We start from the raw sequence: 6,000 nt of genomic DNA, 5'->3' as shown, positions 1-6,000 counted from the left end.
TTGTCACCATAACCGTTGGTGGCAGAGGGATGCGACAGTTGTTTGTAAGGGATGACCGGTTGTGCAGAGAATATACATGATGGTGCTTCTGGTCACAGCCACAGCAGAGGTGTGACAGTGGCATGCAGTCTGCACACCGGATTACTGCCCTCTCTGTTTTGCACATCTGGCAGAACTCTGCCCTTATGATGGTGGCTTTCAGCATATTCTCCACCAGCTGGGGTCGGGCTTCTAGCCATCTCTCTGATGTGTTGCTGCTCCTAATGCCCCAGTCTGAGGCTGCTGTTCGCGTGCTGGTGTGCAGCTCAGCACTAACATCAGAGTCAGAGGCGCTAGTGGATTGTAGAACCCTCTCCAGATCCCTTAGACAGGCATCATCTGTGTGTGTGGAAGAGGAAGGGGTTTGGTCATAACAAAGGAGGACATCAAAGGAGGCCAAAATATTCAAGTCAATATTTGAATACTTGAAACACCAAGTGCCAACCTAAAAATTACATTTAGGCCAACATTATGTCCACACGAAAACAACGGGTCATATTTTGTCTTATCTGTTCACATCTTTTACAACACCGGTAAAAAAAGCCTGAACCTGTCTGGAGATATGGGCAGGCTAGAAGCAACAATATTTAAAACAACGAATGAAGGGAATTCCTGTAGCCTAACTCCTTGAAAATAACATAGCGATTGCATAACCTCATCCTTTGCACCAAAAATGGAACTCATGATATGTAGGCCTATCAGAGGTAAATAAAGCCTATGTCAAGGAACATTTACAACAACTCGTCTCACAGAATGTGGAATGTGGGCTGTTGCGCAAAGAAATTAATGAGGGGGGTTGATCTCCATTATTAACATGAAATAAGTCTCCATACAGGGTAGTCAAGCAGGTTTGGTTTGTTCTGATGAGCATAGTGTCAGGACAACTTTATTATCATCGTGCATAGTTCAAGTACGGCAAAAAAAGAAAAGTGCAATGTGATATACATAGACAGGTGGTGCAGTATAAGACATATAGTGTAGTAGTGCACTGGTATGGTATATACACTGTGGATGTATACAACTATGTATACAACCTGGATTTAAGTGTCATAAACGTTTATTTTTTTGTTTTTTAAAATTAAAACTCATGGATGGTATTGTGTCTCAGGGTTTTTTGGATCTTTGAGGTAAACCTCAGACACCTGTGATAATTAGTTTGCCAATCAAAGGAAAAATACTTAAGAAGAATGTTCCCATTATTAAGCATGCCACAGGTTTCAAGAAATATGGGAAAGAAAACTGCCTCTGGAGTCCCGCGAACCACAAGGTGTAAGATCGATCTTCAAGAAGTTTGCAAGTGTGCATAAACCAACTATTCGGTCACCCCTAAACAATGCTCACAAGCAGAAACAGTTGCAGTGGGCTCAGGAATACATGAAGATGGATGGAGTAATGGATGGTTGGTGAATGGCCACCAAGTCCCAACAAGGCTGAGACATCAGCAAGGAGGTGGTGGAGTCATGTTTTGGGCCGGAATCATGGGAAGAGAGCTGGTAGGTCACTTTAGGGTCATGTAACTTGGCCTGTTATGTTTTTGATTGAAATAACTTTTGATTGAATTTATATCACCTCCTAATACTGCAAATTCAACAAATGACCATTTTTAGTTCTTTACAACCTATAAAATGCCTTGAAACTCTCTTGTGCATAATCATTTGGAACAGTGCATTTTGAGTTTTTAATTATTGGGGGAAAAAATACTGTTATCATTGGGAGGTTTGTTCAATAAAATTCAAATTATACTCTAACGGTTGATGACTTGAAAATGACATGGACTGTCAATTAAAATATCATCACACATCACATACCCTTCACCATAGCTAGAGATTGGCATTGTTTTATTTTTATGCTCATTGAGCTCAATGCAAATCAAACCAGCTAACTGAAATAAAACCATGCCAATCTCTAGGTATAGTGAAGGGTATGTGATGATGTGGGGCTATTTTAATTCCAAAGGCCAAGGGAACTTTATCAGGATGTATAGTATCCTAGATCCATGAAATAAAACTCTACCTGCCTCTATGGGATTTTAACATAGGGGTGCCAATACGTATGACCCCTGTATTTTAAGGAAGAACATAAGGTGGCAATAATTCTGGAAAGTACTAGATATACTGTGGTAGGAACATGGAATCCAAAAAAAGAAGCCTTTTCATGTCTTTTAACATTTTTAATCCATATAAAAGTGAGCACAAGGCTAAAAGTGATGGCAAATAATCATACCTGCCTCAAAGCCTGGACTGCTGCTAAAAAGGTGTGGTCTAGAATCATTGTGGAGACATGGAGAAGCTTGGTAGGTAAGAATAATTTTGGTAGGTAAGATAAATCTCCAAGATTCTTGAATTTCCCCTAGGGATCATTAAAATATTCATCTATCTATCTAAGAATCATTTTGAGTGCTTTGACATCAAATAAACATGCTTACATTCTGCCACACTGTCTTACAACCTTTTGCTATGTTCATTTAATGTTTCAATATTAAATTAATATTTGCCAGGGGGTATGAAACATGTTGTTCCTAACTGTATGCAGTGTATTAACTCATTGAGTGCCATGCGTTGAGTGCCAAAAACGTAATATTACGTTTTTAGCTTTTTTTTTAAATTACGAAACTAGACACTCTAACACACCTTATATGTGATTTTGGGAACTCTTTGATGAATGGAAATGAAATATATGACGATCGTGAAACTCATGAAAACGCACAATCTGGACATTTTATCATAACTAGGTTGCCGCTTTGGGTCGAATCAGTGGCGCATGCACGTCAGGTCAAAACCAGGCCATTTTCGTGGCTCTATCACTAGGTGGCAGTCTCGCCAGGTCTCGCTGATCACTTCCTGGAAAGTTTACACAAGTAAGTAACAGGCAACACTTCATATTTCATGAAAGACGTTATATCTCCATTTAGAAAAAAACAGCGATTTTGATGAAAACTAGCCAGTTTAGCTTGGGATTTCTCAGGAACAGAGGCGTGTAGAAATACACGGTTTGCACCCACCGAGAGCTTAAAGTCTCACCTTTTAATCGAGCTATTGTATGTGTTCATAGCTATAACACAGAATATGCTGTGGCTGTACAAAAATCATCAACAATGGTCTAGATTGCTGGCACTCTAGGACAAAGTTCCCGAAAACAGCTTGGCATTCAATGAGTTAACAGTAATATTCTAAAAACAGACAGAACATGGATAACCAGTTGTTTCATTCAAGTACTTTATTGTTGTGTAAAAAGGGTATATAGTGTGTATGTGTGTGTGTGTGTGTGTGTGTGTGGGGGGGGGGGTGATGGGGTGTGTGGGTATTGTGGGGGTATGTAGTGTGTTTGGGTGGGTGGGGGTGTTGGAGATGATGAAAAGCTGTGTGTGTGTGTGTGTGTGTATGGGGTTTAGGTGGGGGGTGGGCGTGAGTATGTGTGTGTGTGTGTGGTAGAGGGGGTGTACCTATGTGAGTGTATGTTTTTTTTTGAGGGGGGGCGGGGGTATTATTGTGTGCTTGTTGTGGGGGGGGGGGGGGGGGGTATGTTGTGTGTTTGAATGGGGGTAGGGTGGTGAAAAGGTGTGTGTGGTTGTATCGGAGTTAGGTGGAGGGAAGGTACTTGTGTGTGTGAGGGGAGGGGGGGGGCATGGCGGCATATGTTGTGTGTTTGGGGGGGGTGGGGGGAATAGTTGGTTGGTGGTCACCAGGGTGCAGAGCTGGAGTTCGGTTGGGTGTCTGCCGCAGGGAGGAAGCGTCCTCTGAACCTGCTGGTGCGGAAAGACCTGAAACCTGTGGGTGAAAAGGTGTGTATGGGTGTATGGGAGTTAGGTGGAGGGCGAGTACTTGCGTGTGTGGGGTGGCATGGGAGCATATGTTGTGTGTTTGGATGAGTGTGTGGGTGGGGGGGGGTGGGCATAGTTGGTTGGTGGTCACCAGGGTGCAGAGCTGGAGTTCAGTTGGGTGTCTACCACAGGGAGGAAGCGTCCTCTGAACCTGCTTGGGGGGGGGGGGGGTGCCGGCTCAATGAACCTGCTGTGGTGCGGAGACGCATCCCAGAGGGGAGTGGGCTGAAAAGTGTCTGATGATGCTGAGCGCCTGAGGCAATCAGAGCTTGTCCTGGATGGCCTTGATGGATGGGAGTGAGGAACCAGTGATGCGTTGGCCAGTTTTCACCACCCTCTGCAGCGCTTTCCAGTCGAAGGCAAAGCAGTTTCCATACTATACTGTTATGGTAATAGTATTTAGCAGACGCTTTTGTCCAAAGCGCAACTACTGTGACAGTTGATGAGGATGCTCTCGATGGTGCAGCGGTAGAAGTTCACCATGATCTGAGGAGACAGATGCAGTTTCTTAAGTCTCCTCGGGAAGAATAGGTGCTGGTGAGCCTCCTCGATCAGGGTAGAGGTGTAGAGAGTCCATGAGAGGTCCTCAGAGATGTAGACACCCCGAAACTTGAAGCTGGTGACACGATCCATCTCAATCCTGTTGATAAGGACGGGGTGGTATGTGTGCTAGATTTTGACTTCCAATGAGCTCTTTGGTCTTCTTGGTTGTTGTCAGTGCACCAGGATGTAAGGTGCTGGACCCCCTCTCTGTAGGCAGTCTCATCGTTTTTGCTGATGAGACCAATCACCGTAGTGTCACCTGCAAACCTGATGGTGTTAGAGCCATATATGCAGTCGTAGGTGAAGACTAAAGGAGAAGGTTCAGTACATAGCCCTGTGGTACGCCAGTGTTCAGGGTGAGGGTTGATGTGTGGAGGTGTGGTTATCTAACCTAACAGGCATTCCAGAATCCAGTTACAGAGGGAGGTATTGATGCCCAGTACACTGAGTTTGGTGATCAGTTTGAAGGGGATGGTGTTGAATACTGAACTGAATTCAATGAACAGTATTCTCACAAAGATGTTGCTATTGTCAAGGAGGAACAGGGCAGTGTGAAGTACCGTAGAAATAGCGTCCTCTTTGCTCCTGTTTTGATGGTAGGCGAATTGGAACCAGAGAGGGTGGTAAGCAGGTCTTGAAGTGGGCCAGTACCAGCCTCTTGAAGCATTTCATGATGGGGGTGAGTGCAACTGGACGGAAGTCATTAAGGCTTGTTGCAGTGGAGTGTTTTGGCACCAACACCATGATGGCGGTTTAACAGCATGTGGGGACAGCTGCCTTGGCTAGTGACAGGTTAAATATGTCCATTAGCTGCACAGCACAAGGCCTGAGGACACATCCGGGGATGCCATCAGGACCAGCAGCCTTACATGAATTAGTCCGGCTCAGTACCGTACACACATCGGTGGGGGAGACTGTGAGGGGCTGGTGTTCTCTGCAGATACCACAACCTTGACAGCCATCTCGTTGTTGTCACTGTCAAAGCGGTCATAGAAGTGGTTAAATTTATCAGGCTGTGTAATGTTATGGTAGATAATCAAAACAGTGATGTAACTGCAAAACTTTGCTGTGTTTACATGGCTGTTCAATTTGATTCTAAAAGGATTACACCAGCCCTTTCAATTTGACTGAAGTTGGTTGTATGAGAAATTTTCATTCCGGTTGAGCCAGGCATCCAATTAAATTTGCCCATGTATGAATGAGTCATTCATTGTGATTCATAATGTCTATTTAAACACATACTGTATATTATAGACAAATCAGTCAAACTAATTTAACACTTACAATTCCTTGCCTCCTGCCCATCCAGCATCACATCCAGAAAGTTTTCTGATCTGGCCCGTGGAGCTGAAAAGTCAAAGTCAAAGTCAAAGTGAAGAGGGGAATCATAATTTCTGTGCAGTGTCATTATGACGGCAATGTATATTCCCATGCACATCAACATGAGAGGGAAAGCAATGTGCAAGGGAGTTCTCAGTAACTACTAACCAGATGAGCCTGATGAGGGGGACTTGCTTGTTTTCGCCACAATGTCACCAGTTTGTGTCCTCTCCCTCCATTTAGCAGTGACACTGCGGCGTCTTCTTTTTTTTAGCTAT

The 6,000-nt window shown here is 44.1% G+C and overlaps 1 long non-coding RNA gene across 1 annotated transcript; it reads right to left on the bottom strand.

Annotated features, from left to right (window-relative positions):
- Window positions 1-290: 290 nt before the first annotated feature.
- LOC143118245 (uncharacterized) lies at window positions 291-5,936 on the bottom strand. The gene is made up of 3 exons (XR_012986069.1): window positions 5,891-5,936; window positions 5,687-5,749; window positions 291-378 (listed from the first exon to the last, which is right to left on the bottom strand). It is a non-coding gene; the product is annotated as an uncharacterized LOC143118245 (long non-coding RNA).
- Between the last annotated feature and the right edge of the window lie 64 nt (window positions 5,937-6,000).

Source organism: Alosa pseudoharengus, unplaced genomic scaffold, assembly GCF_046254945.1.
Source record: "Alosa pseudoharengus isolate Yale_2024_CS ecotype anadromous, Long Island Sound unplaced genomic scaffold, YU_APseudo_1.1 YU_APseudo_1.1_scf_12, whole genome shotgun sequence".
Taxonomy (NCBI): domain Eukaryota; kingdom Metazoa; phylum Chordata; class Actinopteri; order Clupeiformes; family Clupeidae; genus Alosa; species Alosa pseudoharengus.
This window is presented reverse-complemented; position numbering and strand designations above follow the sequence as displayed.